This window comes from Macrotis lagotis, chromosome 8 (genome assembly GCF_037893015.1).
Source record: "Macrotis lagotis isolate mMagLag1 chromosome 8, bilby.v1.9.chrom.fasta, whole genome shotgun sequence".
Classification (NCBI taxonomy): domain Eukaryota; kingdom Metazoa; phylum Chordata; class Mammalia; order Peramelemorphia; family Peramelidae; genus Macrotis; species Macrotis lagotis.
The window spans coordinates 62,895,568-62,917,392 of record NC_133665.1 but is presented as its reverse complement, the minus strand read 5'-3'; positions in this window follow the sequence as shown (position 1 = coordinate 62,917,392).

Genomic DNA, 21,825 nt, shown 5'->3' with positions numbered 1-21,825 from the left:
AAAGTCCTGTGGTGACAGGCAAGTGATGAAGCAGCAGGTAAAGTCCCAGTAGCTCTACTCTAATTAGGGTTCTATTCATGGGCCTCCAAATGGAGATATTCAAGAGGCAGCATGAAATGAAGAGTATAAGTTCAGAAGAGAGATTCAGGCTACACATAAAGATTTGGAAATCATTTGCCTGAAGAGATCATTGAACCTATGGGAATACATGGAGTTTTGATAAGGGAGAAATTGTAAAAGAAAGAAAAAGATCCAAAAGAGAGCCTTAGGTAAATGCTATATTTTGGGAGTGGAAGATAAATGATGAACTCTCAAAGGACACTAAAAAGCAACAATCAGAAGTGACCTAGAAGAGAGTAGAGTCAAAGAGTTCAAGGAAATATTAAAATATCCAAGGGAAACTGGTAGTTGGCATTGTTTAAAAAAACATCAGAGAGGTCAAGTGAGATAAAAACTACAAAAAAAATTAGTAGATTTAATAATTAAGAGGTCACTGATAATAGAGTGATTTCAGGAGAGTGGTGGGGTCAAACGCCAGGTTACAAATCCAAAAGTGAGTAAGAAAGTGGTGGCAGAAAAAGCAGATGACTTTCTAGGAGCTTGGCTATGAAAAAGAAAGAGAGAGATCTAGGATGGCAGTTTGAAGAAAAGACAGAGCCAAGTGATTTTTTTAAGCATGGGGAGAGACCGTCCTGTGTTTGTAGGCAGTGAAAATAGAAATGGTAAACAATAACAGATTGAAGATGAGATAAAGAAAGAAAAAAAAGAGGAAAGACTGAAGAGGTAGGCTCACAGAGGAGACAGAAGGGGATGAGTTCAAGGGCACAAAAAGAAGGGTGAGTCTTCGCTAAAAGTCTCCTCTCTGAGGAGACTGGAAAAAATGAGAAGAAGATAAAGACATTAAAGGGTTTTGAGAGATGGCCAGGTTGAAGTGAGAAGTCTGGATTTGGGTAGTAATATGGTCAAGCTTTGAGTCAAGTTAGGTAGAAAGTATGGTCAAGATTGGGATGTGAACACAGGACAAGGCAAGATCACTATCAAGAATTTGTAAACAAAAAAAGGAAGAAAAAATAGTTTTTTAAAAAACAATTTAAAAATAATTCATAAGCACACACAAATTATGAGCAAGGTATACTGGGTGATTTTTGCACAAACATTCCCATGGCCCTTCCCCTGAGAAGGTTCCTTCACCTGGCCCATGCTCTATGTATATTATAAGATATTATCATTCTAATTCCTGTTCCCCATGCTTCCCTCCCCACCCCCAAGTCCTACACTTAGAAAAGGAGAGATGAAATGAAGAAAAGATATCAATCAGAAACTGGCACTCCATCGGATACTGATGGGGATGCCACACTAACTAAGATAGACACATAAAGGTTCCAGGAGCCTTCATCTTTATTCCTGAAATTTTCCCTTGATTTCCCCAGGAGGGACCTTGGGAGTTCTGTCTCTCCCTCTCTCTCTTTTTCTTCCTCTCTCTGTTACATGCTTTATATTCTCAGTAGAGCCAGAGTTAATCTTGAACTGTATCAGCTGCTTCATTCTTCCATAAAGTATTATCAGTCAGAAGGGAAGTCTAGAGGGAAGTTAGGGGAAGTCAACCTCCCCCAGAAAGCAAAAGGTCAAAGCAGCTCTGTTTAACAGGTCTATTTCTCTGTAGTTACCTCCATTCACTCTGCCCAGACCCAGAATGCCCCATATGGGAGCCCATGGAGCAGCAGACTTTGTAAAGGATGCCATCTAGAACACAGCTACACATAGCAACAGCCCCCTAAGTATCTGTGAATGGATGAATTAATGAATGAGTGAATGAATGAATGAATGAATGGTAAAATATTTATTAAGTGTCTACTATGTGCCAATCACTGCATTCGATGCTGAGGATATAAGATAGTTCCTGTCTTGAAGATTATATTTTAATAAGGGGAGATGCTACAAAGAGAGAAGTGGTGACCAAGGAAAGAAACACTTGTCTGTGGAGTCATGGTAATGGTGAGCTGTGCTATATTGAACTTTCCAAGAGAAATGGTGGTAGATGTTTCTACCAAAGCAAGAAGTGGAAAATAGAGAAATGAGAGTTCAGAAATGTATTAAAAGGCATCTCTCTCAATATATTCCAAAAATCATCAGGGTGAATAGTTATGAAGCATGATTTGGGGCTAGCTAGATATAGTCAAATGAGTTTGCACTCACAAGTAAAGCTCAGCCCCAAAGGGGGAATTTCAAAACTGAGTGGATTAATTCACGCAGAGGAGAAGGCCTCACGCTTGGCATCTACCTATTTCTGAACTAGAGAATGGCAATCTGCCAAAATATCCACTGGAAAATAGTGACAAGGTGAAAAGAGGTAGGTGGAAAATCAGTTCTCAAACCTCACATCTCCTAAATAGACAGTTGGCTACAGTAGTTAGTCACAAGGGTTAGTTAAGGAAATTCCCCCAAAGAAGGCAAAGATTGAAAAAAAAATGAAATTTCTTTTAAGCAAATATAGAGGAGGATAAGAAGAATTTTGCTGTGACCTTCAGAAAGAGTGCTATATTTTTATATCCTGCCATGTAACACCTGTGTATATACAAAAGAAAACTTGGTCTCTGTCCTAGAGGGGAAAAATGAAAAGCCTGGAGAACTGCATCTTACCTCTCTATGTTCTCAGGGATAATAAAGAGTTTGGCATGCTTTAGGGTGGAAACAAAGAAAAAGTTGGACATCCTCATCCATTTCAGGGAATTGGAGTGGGGAATATGACTCAGAGAAGGAAGAAAAGAAGAAATAAGGAGTATGTGAGCAATATAACAAGTACAGAGCTCTTCTTGCAGGAAGAGATGAACCTTCTCTGAGGGAATCATCACAATGGCAGAGAGTAGACAGAGACAGCTTTGGGGTAAGGGAGATCTGATCCTCACAAATGCTGGAGCTGGGGAATCCTGAACAAACTACTTCCCAGTGCATCAAACAACTCTCTAAAGAAGACTCAAGGAGCGGCTAGATGGTACAGTAGAGCACTGGCCCTGAAGTCAGGAGGACCTGAGTTCAAAAAGGCCTCAGACACTTAATAATTAACTTAGCTGTGTGACCTTGGGCAAGCCACTTAACCCCATTTGCCTTGCAAAAACCTTATTAAAAAAAGACTCAAAACTGTCAACATGCATTAGTATAAGTTTGTTCACATGGATCTTCCTATTATTAATAAAATCTCATGTCCAAGCCATGGTAATAAGGGATAATCATATAGTCCTATATAGGCGTTACAAAAACATATATATATACATATATATATATATATATATCCTTCAAGCCTTTAGCCTCTGAACTATTAAAGATATCATTATTTCTATTTTAAAATGAGGACACTGAGGCTAAGGGAGGTTAAGGAACTTACTCATGGTTATAGAGCTAATAACTGTCACAGGCAGGAATTAGATCCAGGCCTGCCTAACTCTAACTCCAATATTCTATCTGCAAGTGATACCAAGAGAGCACACAATAAGGGTCATAAGAAAAAGCAGAAGTGGCGTACTTAATGTCTCCCTGTTGAAGGGTATTATGACAGCTAACCTGACACTAACAAAACAGGTCTTCTTCCTTCCTGAGGCATGTCTCCAGGATGTGACTGAGAGCCTCCTGAAAATTGTCAAATTTTATTGCCTACTACCTACTTCTGCTGATTCAAATGAGAGCAAATGTTATCCCTGGAAAGAACCTACAAAGTTTTGTTAAGAATTATGAAATCCTGTGCCAAAAACTACAGCAAACAGAGAGGGGCACAAATGGAGTTGCTTTGGGGGAGGTTTGGGGTTTTATTTTACAACTTCTGATTAAAAGTAGCAAATTCAGAAAAGAAAGTCAGATTTGGGAAGTGATCAACTAGATAATAAAATGGCATCTGAGAATGAGATTTTAATTTTGAGACCATGGTCTAAAAATATAAAAATGATGGGCTTTAAGCAAGGGACTGAGTGTTCCTTAGGAAAGGCAGTAAAAACATATTTGCTTGGAGTCTTGCAAATCTAAACAAGAGAGCTTTAAATTGAAAAAGAAGAAAGAGAATATTGCCCTCATAGATCTGACAAGTCTAGTACCAATGAGATTATTGAGCAAAACATAATAAGAAGACTAGTCAAAGCGAGCAAGAGGCAATAATCCAGGGGGAAAAGGAGAAAATAAAAACCTTGGCCAAAGAAATCTTTGTACAAATGTCCCAAGTATGGAACATCATAAGATCATAAGTCTAAGACTGAAGTAACTATATAAATGTATGTGTGTATGATATGTGTGTATAGGGTATGTGATGGATGGAGAGAGATATAAACATTGATAAGGATATGGATCTGAAAATGGAAATAAATTAGATATATATGATTAAAAAACAAAGTTAGCAATAGAGATGTTAGGAAATTCAGGAACCCAAAGGGAAACACAGTGGAAAGTACTTAGGTGAGGAACACCTGAGGGAGAAACAGAATCAATGTTACTGCATGAAAGGAAAATGAAAGAAGAGATAGGAATTACTATTCAAAGGAGATACCATAAGGTGGAAATAAGTGTGGAGTTTAGGAAACAGATCATAAACCGCACATAAAAACATAACATTGTAGTGATGGGAGACTTTAACTAAATTTCCAGATTTTGTTGGCACTCTCCTCCAAAGGAAGAGCAGCTGACAAATTTGTGACTTGACTTAATAGCAATTTTATTCTTCAAAAGATGGTAGAGACAACAAGAGAGGGAATAGATGGTGGCACAGTGGATAGAGCACCAGCCCTGGAGTCAGGAGAACTTGAGGTCAAATCTGGCCTCAGACACTTAAAAATTTTCTAGCTGTTTGACCCAGGGCAAGTCAGTTAACCCCATTGCCTTAAAGAAAAAAAGAAACAAAGAAACAAAGGGAAATACTATTCACAACCTGAATCCCACCAACATGAAGGACATGGTTGCTGAAGTGGAAACATCAGTAAGTTTAGATATAAATTACCATTCCAACATAGAACTCATGATAGTGAAGGAAAAGAATTCCATGTATCATCAACCATGTGACCTATATTTTGGAAAACAGATTTCAAAGTTTTCAGGGGAAAAAAAAGATAGGCCCTCAAAAGAGTATTTCAAAAGTGAAATCAACTCAAATCAAAATACAAGTAAAAATGATTCTGAGAAGGAAAAATAGGAGCTGTTATAGATGCGCAGGACATTTATTGTTAAGTTTAAATTTTAAGAGATATGAGTAGAAGATGGAAATAATGGCAAGTAACTAAAGATGAACATGAATAGAAGACAATTACAGTCCTATACTGAGAATTCTAAAACACAGAATTCAATTCAATTTGGTTCAACATAGATTAAGCAATTATTTTGTAGGTATGGAGAATGAGTTAAATATGTCAAGAAAAGTTAAGGACGATAAAAACCTTTTTTTTAGGTGTTTGCAAGGCAAATGGGGTTAAGTAGCTTGCCCAAGGCCACACAGCTAGGTAATTATTAAGTGTCTGAGACCAGATTTGAACCCAGGTACTCCTGACTCCAGGGCCAGTGCTTTATCCACTGCGCCACCTAGCCACCCCCAATAAGAACTTTTTAGCTTCATCAAGGGGAAATGATAGACAGCTATATATATATATATATATATATATATATATATATATATATATATATATATATATATATATATATTCATATATACAATGTTTTATATATATACACATATATGATATATTGCATATAAAATATATGAGAGGAATTGTCCTCAGAGAAGGTAAGATGATGATACCAGATGACAGAAAGTTGAATTGTTCAACTCTTATTTCTTCTATTTTCTTCTTTATTATTGGTTTGCATTTTCTGCAATAAGTATTTTTAAATTAAAATACTCCTCTTGCTCCCTTTCCCATTGAACAATACCACTACTAGGTCTGTATCCCAAAGAGATCAGAAAAGAAAAAATATCTTTATTATTTGTACAAAATTATCGAAAACAGCTTTTTTGTGGTGACAAAGAATTGGAAATTGAAAGTAAACCCATCAATTGGGGAATAACTGAACAAGTTGGGGGTATATGTTTGCGATGGAATACTCTTGTGCTATAAGAAATTATGAGCAAGATGGTTTCAGGAAAACCTGGGAAGTCCTCTGGGAACTGATATAAAATGAAGTAAGCAAAATCAAGAGAATGTTGAATACAGTAATAGCATTATTGTAAAACTGAGAGTTACTTAGCTACTCTGATCAAGACAAGACAATTCCAAATGACTCAAGATGAAAAATGCTATCCACTTCCAGAGAAAGAACTTATAAACATTGAGTGCAGATTGAAGCATACTTTTTTCACTTTATTTTTCTCAGGATTTTTGTGTTTTCTTTTGCAACATCACTAATATGGAAATAAGTTGTGCATGACTTCACATATATAATTGTTATCATATCACTTGCCTTCTCAAGGGAGTGGAGGAAGGGCAGAAGGAAGGGAGAGAATTTGGAATTCTAAATTTTAAAAATGTATGTTAAAACTTTTTAATGTCATTAGAAAATAGTTAATGAAATAAAAAAATTTTAAAAATAAAGAGAAGGAAAGGATGGAGAATAAAGAGGAGTATAAATTATGGATCCGTTATTTTAATTTTTTTGCTGACAGAATTCTGAAATACCTTAGTAGTGGGAAGATACATTATCATGTTGAAAGAAAAGGAGCATAGATCCATCAAGAACAGGTCATATACCATCTAATCTCATTTCCTTTTTTGATAGGATAACTACTCTGGCAGATTAGACTAATCTTAAAGACATAGTATACTTAGGTTTCAACAAATCATTTGACAAAATCTCTCAAGTTAAGCTTGTAGATAAAAATGATATAAGGATTTAAATGATACCATAATTGTGTTTATATTGTTTTGAAACTAAATGAATTGCCTAAATAATTGGTTTGCTGGCAGTCAATTAAATGATGCCTTGATGGCAGCTTAGAGGGAGGTCTCATAGAAGTCTGTCCATTATCCTAAATTGCACAACATTTTTATCAGTTATTTGCATATAGGTTTAAATGACATACATGTTAAATTTGCAGACAGCACAAAACTTGGAAGAATAGCTAATAAATGGAATGACAGAATAAAGATTAAAATATGTGCATATGTATGTGTGTTTATATACTATAAAGGCTATAAAATTAACAAATCAAATAAAATTAGATTTAAAGAGATGAATTCTGTGCTTGGGTTCAAATATTCAACTTCATAAATACTGAATAAGGAAAGAGTTGTTAGACAATAGTTTCTTTGAGAAGGATATGAGAGTTTTTGGTAGCTTATAAGCTCAATTCATGTTCAATATGAAGACATGACTGCCAAAAAAAGGCCTAATATTATCCTAAAATATATTTATAAAAAAGCTTAGTGTCCAGAACAAGGAAGATAATAGTGTTGTATAATATATCTGCCCTTTTCAAATTGAAGTACTCTGCTGAGTTCTGAGCTGACATTTCAAGAAAACCATAGACAAGGTAAAACATGTCCAGAAGGGTGATGAGGATGGTAAAAAGTCTGGACAATATGTCATATGAGAATTAGTTAAACTAAGGATATTTATCCTAGAAAGAAGATTTAAGCAGGATATGAATGACAACTTTTTTCAAAAATTTAAAGGAGAGTTGTCATATGGAAGAGGCATTAGATTTGTTCTGATTAGCAATGGGCAATTGATAGCAATCAATAGGAGCAATGAGCAAAAGTAATAGGGTGGCAGATATAGGTTTGATATAAGGAAAAACCTGCTAGCAATGACAGCTATCCAAAAAGGAACGGATCAACTTGAGATATAGTGGATTTTCCCTTAATGGAAATCTTCAAGCAAAGACTGAAAGACCATTTATTAGTAATATCGTCAGGTCTATGTGTCATTAAAAACAGTTTGGATTAGATAGCCTTTCAGTTATAAGATTCCATGGTTCTGTGATTCTCATATTCTCTAGGAAGACTTCCCTATCTCCTCCAAGTTGCATTTAATGACTCCTTTTTCTACTCTCATCCAGCATTTAGTATCTATGCCAAGAAATTAGCACTCAGTTATCAAAGAATCTCACATATGGAAGGTAACTTAGAAGTCATTCAGATCTACCTACCACCAGCACTTTTGATGATGGAAGACCTCCCTAGAGAGTCAAATCTATTTTTGAACACCTACCAGTTGCAAATTCTTCCTTTTAGTAAACTATAATCTCTCCCTTCAACTTCCATCCATCGATTGCTCCAAAGTGACACAAAATAAATCAAACCCATCTTCCACATCAAATCATAAAGATCATACAACCTCATTTTATACACAAATAGAATATAAGCTCCTGGAGGGGAAAGGGCATTTGGTAATTTTTTTTTTGTATTTGAATATTTGGGGGTATTTGTCTTTGTGATTACAGTGCCTTGAGCAATGCCTTCCTTAAACAAAACAGAAGCATAATAAATGCTGGTTGAATTGAACTGAATAATGAAACTGAAAGAGAGGGCACACAAGATCATCCAGTTATTGGCAAATCCTAGACAAGAATATACTAACCCTTCAAATATCTGAAGACCCCTCTTAGTCTTCCTCTTGATTAAACATATCCAGTTCCTCCCTCAGGTCCTCTTCATGTGATGCAACTTCCACACCCCAAACCATCCTGGAACGTTGGGACATGCTACAGCGATACCCAGAAGTTAACACAATATTCCAGATGTGGTCAGATTTAGCTGCAGCATAGCCAGCACCTTGTTCTGGACATTAGATCTAAGCTGGGTGGGCGTTGATCTGAGCAGAACTCCTTGATCTGAAACCCTCCTGTGAACAGCAAAGTATCCAAGATGCTGGTTAAATTTATATCCTATTAGGGAATGATAAAGAAAAGAGTAATCTACTATATTTCCAATTTATAGTCTATATATTGATCAATTATCTTGTTTAGCAAGGAATCATAAGGTTTTAGTGCTTATAGATTATCTAAGCCAACTTCCTCATTTTACAGATGAGAACATTATGAAGTAACTTGTTCGATATTCTGTTCTCAGAGAAATGACTTGTTCAAGATCATGTAACTAATAAAGGGTAAGACTGATACCCAGTCTTTGAACTTCCAACTTACTAGTGTCTCCACTATTCCTCATGATCTCTTCGGTGTTTTTGATTTTGTTTTTTTGCTTTCTGACTTCTTTCCTTGAGAAAAAGAACAAGGCATACTGGTTTGGGACTCCAGAGCCCTGCACCCTGGCGTCTATCCCTCTATTAGATTGGTAGACCCAACTGTGTTCCTTACCACCCCCACCACTCAACTCCATTTCTGCTGCAGTGAGCAGACTACAAGGGCAGGGGCTAAGCCCCATGGTTTGGCAATTCCATCCACCTCCTCTGACTGCCTCATCTTGGATCCTGAAGTTTCACGAATGATGCCTCCAATGTACTTAAACGTGGTCAGCATAACAAACTAAGTCAGGTCCCGAAATGAGAAGATATGCTGTACCATGCTGCCCTCTGCTGTTACCATGAAGAATTCCTGGACCCGACTCTCGTCTTGATGCTTCCAAATGAAGCTGGCTTGTTGAAGGGTGAGCTTTGGGGGCCAATTCTTCGAGGGCTTAGAAAGAACTCGTAGCTAAGAGTGATGGTGCCAAGAAATGGAGTCATTTCATCTGACATGTTCCTTAGCAACAAACCTTTCTAAATGTCACTTCCCTCACAACCGGTGTGTGATCTGTAAAGTTTAGCAGCTCCAAGATTTGGCATAGACAGACGAAGGGGGGGAAAGCTGTCTCTTAGAATAAGAGAAATAGCTTCTTCCTAAGAGGGTTTCCTCTACTTTTCCTCAGGGAGAAAATAGAAGCATTTTATTTAGAGCTGAAAGATATCTAATGAGGCCCTAGTCCAATCCCCTCACTTCACAGTGAAGATATCAGTACAAAAAGAGGGAAGTTATTTGCCCAAGATAGAATAAGAGCAATGGATTCAAGTTACAGGGATGCAGATTATAGGTAGTAAAAGACTGAGCTGGTCTCTTGAGCTTCCTTCCAACTCAGAAATTCTGTGACATGAACCCAGGTCCTCTGGCTCCAAATAGTTTAATTTCATTCTACCATTGAGGATGTGATGTTTACACAGTGAAGAAAATGTTTGAGGAGGAACATGTTATTTGCACAGCTTTGTGTGTGTATGTGTATGTTAAAGTGTTACTCTTGGAATTCTAGTTAAGCATGAAGGTCTCTGCCTTAGTAAAGCCGAGGTTACAAATGGCATTGTGTGGACTCAAGATACTAAATTGTCAACTGTGCTGATGGAACTTTCATTTATTGGTCATTTCTACCTTCTTAGTCACACTCCAGGTCTCTCCTGAGTTTTGAAAGCCCAAGAAAGGTAATTGTTGGTGGCGGGGATTGGTATGCATTTCTCAATGGGGCAAAATGCTGTTACTAATTCTGGTCCCCTACACACATACTCAGAATGTGAATTTATCCTAAGATTTTAAGATAATGAAATTTTTCTAATTGGAAGAAATCTAAGAAAACATCTAGTTCAATTCTGTCATTTCAAAGAAGAGAAAACAAGAAACTGAAGATCACACTAGCAGAAACTAGCTCAAGTCCTCCAGTTTCAAACATACCCATACAAGATCACACTATGCAGGACAATCAATCATTGTCTCAATATCATTTCTATTACAAACTTGTCTGAGCAGGACCAATAAGTAATGTACCCTAAGACCATAGACTCCAGAACACAGAATCCAAAAGGTACAACAGGAACACATAAGATCCTATGCAATTATCTAGACATTTCTGTTGTGAATATTATTATACCTGGACTATAGAATCATAAGTATGTTATTTTTGATCTATAGAGAGAAATGGATGAGGCAGAGGCTAGAGTCATTCTGAGATTATGAAGTGTCTAGAAAGGTTACATAGAAGAGGCAAATCGGGAATACAAGAAGTAGGCACAGTAGATAGAGTGCTGAGTATGGATTCAGGAATATTTGAGATCAAATCCTGCCTCAGATGCTTATGATTTATAGGAACCTGATTAGTAATTTAATCTGATTGCCTCAGTTTCCTCATCTGTTAAGTGAAGATAATAACAACTACCTCCCAGGGTTGTTTTGGGATTTAAATGAGATAATATTTTAAGGTGTTCAAAAAATGCAAAAAAATAAGTAAATAAGTTCCTTGATGGAGAGGAGAGGGCATTCTTAGTAAGCAGGCTATAATAGTTGAAGTCTCGGAATCAAGAACAGCTGAGTGGAGGTACTATGGTATAATAGCAAAAAACACGGACTTGCATTCATGAAATATGGGTTACAATCCTGGGTCTGCCCTTTACTAACCCAAGTCACAGTTTGAACTTTGGTTTCCCCATCAGTCAAATGGAAGGATTAGATTAAATGATTTCTATGTTCTCTTCTATCACTGAAATTCTAGAAATTGATGATTGTGCAATGAGCTTTCCTTTATTATAAATCTTTTCCTCTCCTTCTCCTTTCATCTTCTGGCAATTTCTGAGACCAGGCTCCCCTCTGATGAAACAGTCTCCCTGGACACCCTTTTCAGTACTGACTACATTTTCACTCATTCTATTAATCTCACTAATAGAAGAAGAGGAGTTGATCCTCGTTGCCACTCTCAGGGTCTCTCCCTATCTCCATCACTCAGTAACATCTCTTCCTTCATGGTAATGCAACCCATAACTGCCAACCAACCAAAATTCTGGTAGCCATTGTATACAGACCTCCAAGTCACTCCCATTCCTTCCTCAATAAGTTCAGTGCCTGGCTTATGATTTTTCTCTCTTCCCCAGTTCCTGCTCCCATACTGAGGACTTCATTATACATACTGACTCTTTCTCAAACATTCTAATCTACTCACTTTCCCATGACCTACTACTCCACTCTAACTGAATCCCAAACAAAGATCTTGATATCCTCACAAGTGTACTATTTCCATATTCAAGAATTCTTAAACTGATTTAACTTGGGTTAGTAAAGGGCAGACCCAGGATTGTAACCCCTATCTCATGAATGCAAGTCTGGGGTTTTTGCTATTATACCATAGTACCTTAACTGATAATCTATTGGTTTTTCATCTCTCTTTCTGCCTTCTTGTACCAAATCCTACTCTTTGTCCACATCATGACTTCCAATTCTTCAATCCCTGGGTTCTCTCCTAGATTATCACCCCTGTACTAGGCATTCTCTCCTTTTTTCCCCAATATGACCCCTTGGTAAACTAACTCAAATCTATATTGTCCTCTGGTTCCAGGTTCCTTTATCATATCACTAATTGTGACTATCAAGGCTCACTCTTGGATTCTTTACACCATTCACCACCTTCACTCAACTCTTCTGGCTGGATCCAGTATAAATTTATGTTACACAACCTCAATTAGTCCCTTACCTTTTTTAGGCAAGTATCAACTTACTATCCTGCACTCCACAGTAGCTTTTCCAAACCTTTTCTTCCTTCTTCCCTCAGTATCTTAGTTGAGAAACTTACCCCTTATTATATAAATAAAATGAGGCCATGCAACATGAGTTCCCTCTACTCCATTCATCCTCATCACATATCATTCAGATAACTTCTGCCACTATCTTCTCCTTCACTCCTGTCTCACATGAGGAAATTGCCTAATTCCTTACCAAGGTAAACCCCTCTACCTGCACAAAAGAAATCATTCCATCCCATCTTCTCCAAAAGATTACCCATCTGTCATTTTTACTCCATCACTTTTCTTCAATCTCTTCCACTCTACTGGCTCCTTCTCTATTGCCTACTAATATGTTCATTTCTTCCTCATCTTCAAAAACACTCACTCCTTCCTTCCATGCTATCATCCTATACCTCTTCTACCCTTTGTAGCTAAATGTCTTGAGAAAGTTTCCTATAAGACATACCTCCACTTTTCCCTTCTCATTCTCTTCTCAATTTATTAAACTCCAACTTCCAACCTCATCACTCCACCAAAACTGCTCTCTCCTAAGTTACCAATGATTAATTGCCAAATCCAATGACCTTTTCTCATTTGTCCTGACCTCTCTGAGGTTTTTGACACTGTTAATCACTCTCTCTTCTTTGATATTCTCTTTTCTATAGGTTTTCAGGATACTACTCTCTCATCCTCCTTTGTTACATCCTTATCCTGATCAGGACCTCTATCTATAGATACCCCCACAAGGCTCTGTCCTATATTCTCTTTTCTCTATATATACTGTTTCACTTGGTGATCTGTTCCCATGGATTTAAATATAATCACTATGCTGATAATTACCAAATCTAACTATGCTACCCTAAGTTCTCTACTCACCTTCAGTTAACTACCTCCAAGTGCTTTTCAGACATCTCAAACTGAATGTCCAGTGGACATCTTAAACTCAACATGTCCAAAACTGAACTTAACTTTTTCCTAAATCCTCCCCAAATATTCCTAAATTCTCCTTATTACTACACCCAATGTGGGAAAGATAGCTAAGGGTGACTGTATTATAAAGGAGTACTTAGGAATCAGTAATTTCTAGAAGATAAAAAAGAATGAGAGAGGAAAAGATTCACAAAAAGGGAAAGGAAAAAGGAAATTTGACACAACCATTAATTCATGAAATTTCAATGATGGAAAAAAAACTTAAAAGTTATCTAATCCAATATTTCTGAATGACTTATGGGGAATACATCCTCTTTCTCTCCTTTGACACTGCAGACCCTCATCTGGTGCAGATCCTCATCACCTCACACTTAGCCTATTGCAATAGCCTGCTGGTGGGTCTTCCTGTCTCATGTTTCTCCACTCCAATCCATTCTCTATTCAGTCACTAAAGTGGTTTTCTTAAAGCAAAGATCTGACCATGTCATTCCCCCACTCAACTCCAGTGGCTTCCTACTACCTATTATCTCCAGGATTAAAAAGAAAATTCTATTTGGAGCACCAAAATTCTTAATAATTTCATCACATTCGTTATACATTATTCCCCTTCATGCATCCTATAGTCCAGTCAAAATGGCCATCTTGCCACTCCTTATACATGACACTCCTCCCATTTCCACTCCTTCCCATGGATTAACTCACCCAAACTGGAATGGATTCACCTTTTCCCTGTATATCTTAGAATTCCTAGATGTCTTCAGGATTCAGTTCAGGTGCTCTCTTCTACATTAGGCCCACTCCCAACAGTTAGTGCTTTTTCCTATCATCATACAAAATGAAATTCTTGTATTTAATTTGTTTATTTATTTTTTTTCTGTCTACATTTGTGTGTGTAAGCTCCTTAGGGGTAGGTACTGTTTCCTATTATTTTCATATTCCCAACACTAGGCACCTAAGAGATGCTTCATTAATTCTTAGTGATTGATTGATTACTTTCTCTCAGTCTGAGTTCTCTCAGCTATAAAATAAAGGAATTTATATAAAAATAAATATCAATATAAAATAAAGTTTTGAGTTTCCTTCTAGTTTCAAACCTAATGATCTAAAGACAAAATCATTGTCACCATCTTCCCAGTGCTTTCTTGACCACTATTTTTGATGCCATCATTATTCTACTCAATTCACAGGTTCAAAATCATTTTTAACACCACCTTGTCCTTTACCTATACTTTATCACCAAGAATGGTCAGTTCTTTCCCCATAATATCTCTATATCATCCTTCCCCTTCCTGCCACTTTTGTTTAGATCCTCATAGTCTCTCATCTAGAATCAACTCATCTCCCTGACTCCAGTTCCCCCCTAACACCTACTACAAATGCTAATGGAATTATCTTTCTAAACTATCACTTTGTAGAAAGGTAGCATGGGTTCATCAAAGAGTGTGGAATGTAGGAGTCAAGAGACCTGGATTCTAATATTATCACTGATAAGTCACTAGCTGTGTTACTTTGAGCTGGATAGATAACCTTTCTGAGCTATTCACACTAGTACCTCTTTCAGGATAATAGGGAGAAAAAGCTGTTGCAAACCTCAGTGTATATAAACTTTAAATATATAGGTGCAAGTTCTTAGACAAAACCACAAAATCATCACTTTGTCTCAATATCCTAAAAAAAGTTCCCGTTTTTTTTACAGGTTAATCTTTAAATTCCTTAGACTAGGGTTCAAGGCCTTCTTGTCTATTTTTTAAGCTTTATCTCCTGCATCTCCCTTTCGATCACTCTAGATGCCATTCAGGTTGGTCTCCATTGTTTATGATGTTGCTGTTGATAAGTAATTTCACTTGTGTCCTATTATTCATAACCTCATTTGGGGTTTTCTTGGCAAAGATTATGGAGAGATTTGCCATTCTCTCCTCCAGTTCATTTTACAAATGAGGAAACTGAGGCAAACCAGGTTAAGTGACTTGCCCAGGGTCACATAGCCAGGTAATATTTGAGATCAGATTTGAACTCAGGAAATGAATCTTCCTGACTCTAAGCTCAGAGGGTGCAATATGGTGTCACCTAGCTGCCCTTACTATCTCTCAATCTTATCATAGTCATTTCTGTCTCTGTACTTTAGCTCTTATTCCTCCTCCCTGTTGTCCTTCCTTCCCCTCACTCAATTGAATCCTATATTTAAGGTCTAGCTTAAGTCCCAGCTCTTTGTGAAATTTTCATTGGCAACTCCAGCAGCCAAAACTGAATAGTCCTTTTTTCTTATTTCTTAATAGCACTCACTCTTTCTTGACATTTATCATAAACCATCAGTTATTGCTATTTAACATTTAAGGAAGTGATCTTTGGACTGAAAAAGGACCTTAGAGATCATCTGGTCCAATTCCTTCATTTTACAGATAAGAAAAGCAAGGCAATACTCAGAACACAATCCAACATATAGTAGGTGCTTATGAATATTTGTTGAATGAGGGAAGGCAGCATAACATAGAAGCTTGAATACTGACCTTAGAGACAGGAAGTGCAGGGTTAGAATCCTACCACTTATACTTCCATTTAATCCAATTCAACAAATATTTATTCAGAGACTTCTATATGTAGGACATTGTAATAAGTCTTTACTATCTGTGTAAACACAGGCAAGTTTCTTAATCTTCTTAGGCCTCGGTTTCCTGATCTGTAAAATGAAATCTAATGCTTCTATTATCTACCTTTTGGAAGGTCTTTGTGAAGGTCTAAGGAAATAGTATAGGTAATGTATTTTATTTTATAAAAATTGGAGAATTAGAGAACTAAATAAATGTCAGTAGTTATAGCAAGTGCTTCCAAACTGATAACAATGACCTACAAAAATCACTGGACTGAGGCATATGGATATCACACTACCCTGGCAACAGAAGACTTAAAATCAGTTTGATTTGGTATGATTCCAAGAATGGACTTGGACTAATGGAGAAAGAAACAAAGACGTTGATTTGAACTCATAGACTATTAGGTTTAGAAAGAGCCTTGTAAAACTCAAATAAAAATGGGGACCACAAAACCATATCTATGTTTTATTATATTTTTATTTATTTTTGTTAAACATTTCCCAATTACATTGTAATCTGTTTCAGGCCACATTCAGGAGTACTGTGAGCCACATGTGGCCCATGGATCATTTTTGACTCCTCTGGTTTAATCCAAATCCTTATTTTATTCGTCAAGAAACTGAAATACAATGAAGTTATTCATATGATAAGTACAAGAACCAAGGTCATGTCCAGGTCTTCTGACTTTGAGTCTAGGGGTTCCCCCAATGCCCTGCTTGACATGAGGGAAAATGTATCACTAGAACTATTCAAAGACACAAGATTGAAATGTTCCAACAACCTAGATGGACACCTGTCAAGAATGTAATAGACAGCATTCATTCACTGGGCAAGAAGATGCACTAGAGGGCCACTAGAGTCCTCTATAACTCAAACCATCCATGATTCCAATAGTACCAGTTTGGACACTTAATAAGTATATATCCTTGGGCAAATTACATTACCTAAATCAGTATCAGTTCCCTGACTTAAAAATGGGAATGATAACACTTATACTACCTACCTCACTGAGCATTTGTGGAGAAAGTGTTTTATAAATTATAAACCAATAAATCATTATGAAGTATTACTATTATTATTATTATGCTTATTATTGACCACGGGCAGTTAGAGAATCAGGAATCACCTTCAATGGTAAAAGCTTTGCAGGTTTAGAAGCCCTCTCAGAAAGAGAGAAAAGATAGTGCTTGGCAAATTAGGAATGAAATATGGTGGGCAGGGAGAAGGATATTACAGCAAGATATGAGGGGAAAGGCCATGCATGAAAGTATCATCCAGAAGGAGATCAACAAATAAAGTCAGATATTTTAAGAAGTTCCAAGGACTCTTGCCATAGACCCATGAAGCCAGAATAGCAAAGGAAGGTTGAGGGGGAATTAAAAAGAAGGGGATATTCCATTTCCTAACACTGTGCCCAAAGCAAATTTGGAGGATGTGTATCTACAGGTTGTCTCCAAGAAAGGATTAATTGTTCACAGTAGAATCTCATTAATTCCTGGGTAGAAATCAAAGACACATAAAATCCTTCTAAACAAATGAAATGAAATACAGAAACAGACAAGCATGGATCTAGTGGTCTACCATGAAACTCAAAGGGAAGGAGTTAAGGGTTTTCTTGCTCTGAATTGCTTTGAAGTAAAAAGAGGACCTTCTATTGGACAGAAAAATAGCTTCCTGAAACCAAATCTTAAACTGTGGATGAACTATATTTTCCCTTTCTGCTTCTACTTTGCTGAACAATCTTAGACAAAATAATTCCCCTCCCTGGATTTCTCAACTCCAGAATGAAGGGACTAGGCTGAGTTTCCTTCCTTCCTCTAACTTTCCTTCATTTTCTGATATTTGCTATTTTATGGCCTAAAATTCTTTTCAGAGTTAACATTTAATGAGACTCTGAGTAATGGCATGCTTGCTACCTGGATCATTCCAACCTGTCACCAAATTTTATCTCATTTTTTCCTCACAAACAACCCTGTGGGATATGTGCTCCCATTAGCTTCATTTTTCAGACATAGACACTGAGGTCAAAAGAGATTAAGGCCAGAGTCACATAGCTTGTGTCTGTGAAGTCCAATATTCCTGACTTCCAGTCCAGAACCTTGGCCTTTATGTTATCTAGTTTCTTATATAATGAAGAGGCTGGCAGTTAAGTGGTACAGTGGATAGAACACTGCTCTTGGAGTCAGGAGGATGGGGACTCAAATCCAGCCTCAGATATTTGACACTTACTAGCTGTGTGACTTTTAGCAAGTCACTTAACCCTGATTGCCTCTCATCCAAGTCCATCTCCTAATCCATATCTGGCCACTGGACCTACATGCCTCTGAAGGAGAGAGTAAGAGTGGTGACTTAGCACAGCACCCTCTCCTTAAATCCAATTCATATGTTTGTCATGGTATCACTTCCTCGATGTCATAGTCTTCTTCAAGAACGAAGGACAAACATCATCATATTCATCATCAAAATAAAGAGGGCTAGCCTTAACGATCTCCAAAGTGTCCTCCAGTTCCAATGAGTTCTGATTCTAGAGGTAAAGAGATGGTCTGAATGATGTCTGAGGGGACTGGAATTCCCATTGGATTTTTATAAAAGAACCTTATTGTTTCAGACTATGCATTTAACTATGCATGTTTGGTGATAGTTTGACTGGTCATAATTTTTTGTCAGTGCTCCTTCAGCTTGAAATTACTTTGTATTACTTGGCAAATGATGTGTTTGTGCCAGTTGTTTCCTCTTTGTAGAGCATAGATAACTTAAAAGCCCTTTTCTCTAATTCATTTCTCAAACCTTTCCACTGGAAATTTGCAGTATCATCACTCAGACTCTCTGCAAATTTACCAATGATCTCTTAATTGCTCTATCTTATGACTTTTTCCTCACTCTTCTTCTTTCTTTACCTCTCTGACACTAGCAAACACTTTCTCTTTCTGGATTCTCTCTCTTCTCCTGCTTTTTCTAGATTCTCTTCCTTCTTAGCCTTTTTTACTGAATCATATATATATATACATATATATATATATATATATATACACATATATATATACTTCCCTACAATAAGAATTTAGTATATCATCTGACAGATAAGACATACTTGATAAATGTTTATTAAATTGAAATTTCAATGTCCTCCAAGGGTGTGTTCTGTTCTTTTCTCTCTCTACACTTTCTTGATGGCCTCCTCAGTTCCCTTGGGAGCTGATTTCTGTGCAAATTGTTCTCAGAATTCTCTATCTTGCCTGAGTCTCTCCTCCTGAATTCTAGTCCCAACTGGACATTTTAAACTACATGTCACGTAGGCATCTCAAACTCAACATGTCCAATATTTTTCCCAAATATAGACCTCTTCTGAACTTGTCTTATTGTTTCTTAGCAGTAATACAATACTACAGTAACTCAGGTTCACAAGCTCAGCATCATCATTTATCTCTTACACAGCAAATACAATCATCAAGCTTTGCCAATCCTTTCTCCGCTTCTCATAGTTCAGACCTTCTTGCCTGATACTTAGATTGTTAAGAGCTGCCTAACTGTTCTTCCTTCTTCAAACTTCTCTCCTTTGCAATCCATCCTCCACACAGTTGCTAAAGTCATTTTCCTAAAGCATAGAACTGACCCTATCACTCCCCCAATCAATAAACTCCAGTGGCTTCTTACTTCTCTAAATTAAAGTACAAAACTTCTCCATTAGGTATTCAAAGCCCTCCACAGCATGACTCCAACCTAACTTTCCAAACAGCATACATCACTCCCTTTGTAATCTCTATGATCCAACCAAATTGACTTCCTTAATGCTTCTCATCCTTGATGCTTCATCTCTCACTTTCATTCCTTTACCTATATTCTATGTCGTGCCTAAAATGCATTACCTATTCACCACTATCTCTTAGAATTTTTAATTTCCCTCAAAATTCAGCTTACTTCTACATAAGTCCTTCCCTTATTCCAACTGCTAGTGACTTACATATGCATATACTGTTTCCTCAGATAGAAAGTAAGTTTCTTGAGCAAAAAGACTTCATTTTTGACTTTGAATCCCGAGTACAATACCTAACACAAAGTAGGGGCTTGATTAATTCTTGCCAAATGATTAAACTATTCAGTACACAGACTGGGTTGTTGGTTGGGTTTTGAGATTTTTTCAAATCTTTGGACATAGTAGGTGCTGGATACATAATTACTGAACTGGATTGAATTAAATTCTGACTATGTGCAAAAAACTATTCTGGATATTTGTAGAATATAAATTTTAGATAAAAAAAACTTCCATGGAGTTTGTAGTCTAGTAGGTTATAAAACACAAATCCAAATATAACTATTAGATAATATAATCAGCATTAAATTCATCAAGAGGTAAATCAAAGTAGTACATGGAGTAAAGAACATTAATTGTTTTGTGTGAGGTTCAGTTTTTCAAGCAAACTCACCAGTGGAACAACTTAAGACAACTCACTTTGCCCAAATGAAGTCCATTATACTTTGTCCTGTGCTCCTCATACACAAAGCTATCAACAAGGTTCAGAGTATCCAGTAAAAATCAGCATTTACCTATAAAGAAAATCATCTCTTTTCCCCTTCTCTACTCCATTCCCAACCTAGATCCAAACAAGCAGATCCTTCATCAAAATTCAAAGAGTCTGTATCAATGTAAAAATTGTATCACTCATTGGGCATAGAGTACACCTAGGCACACCCATATCCAAAATACTGATGGTCCTGTGAAATCATGACATTGGAGAAAACAATGTTACCAGGTAAAATTATTTCCACAGGAGCAGTATAATTAATATTATAAATGGATAATTAGCCAAGTGACATTTTAGTATGATGGTGGTGGTGGTGGTGGTAGCAAAAATCATAGTATTTATTTTCTTTCCCTTCTATTTTCCACCACTACCATGTACATATTGCATAAAATATTTAGATAAAAATAAAATTCTTGTAATAAATATGCATATCAAATGTATATATATATATATATATATATATAGTCGTATGTAATACATATGAATGGTCAAAACTTCCACATTGGTCACATTCAATTGCTACAAGGACAAAGAGCTGCACATGATATTCCTGTATTCACATCTATTTTTGTAAGTTCAAGTTGTGCCTCCCCCCAAAATAACTACAGGATTCTTAAAGACAGAATCCATAAGAGTGGCTCACATGTTTATGATACTTTAAGGCTTGTAGTGCACTTTCCTTACAAAATTATAAAATAAAAATATTAATTGTATTATCTTCATTTTATATATAAGGAAACTAAGTCTCAGAGGAAGTGAGGTATTTACCAAAGTTCCGAAGCTCACAATTATGTCTAGATTTAAGCCTAGATCCATTGAGGGCAAGTCTAACACTGTCTACTTTATTAAGCTGCTTATCAAGGTTTTGTAACCCTCCCACTGAGATAATCCCATAACATGCCTCTATAAACATCTATTGATTAATGGATTGAGATATAGATTGAAGCATGACTTCAGAGAAGAATCTGAGACTGTAGTAACTGAGGGGTCCTCTCACCTACAGTTAAGAGTACTCCTGAAAAGACCTTCTCCCAAAGCAAATGAAGATTGAGCTCAGCAAATCAATGTATGCCTCCTGACTGACCCCCCCAACTGCCCACATCATTTTTTTACATGTTAGTTGATTATACTTTATATAATCTCAAACTTTATATTTAAAGAATGAAAGAATTGGACTGAATTGTCTTTGAAGCTTCTTTCCAATTCTAATACTCTGGATTAATGCCAATCGAGGTCAAGCAGTACTCTCAGACCCATATAGCTCTGATAATTCATGCTGTATATGCTAATATCATTTTTAGCAATTATACTTCACATCCAACATTCTAAAATTCCTTCTAGCTCTG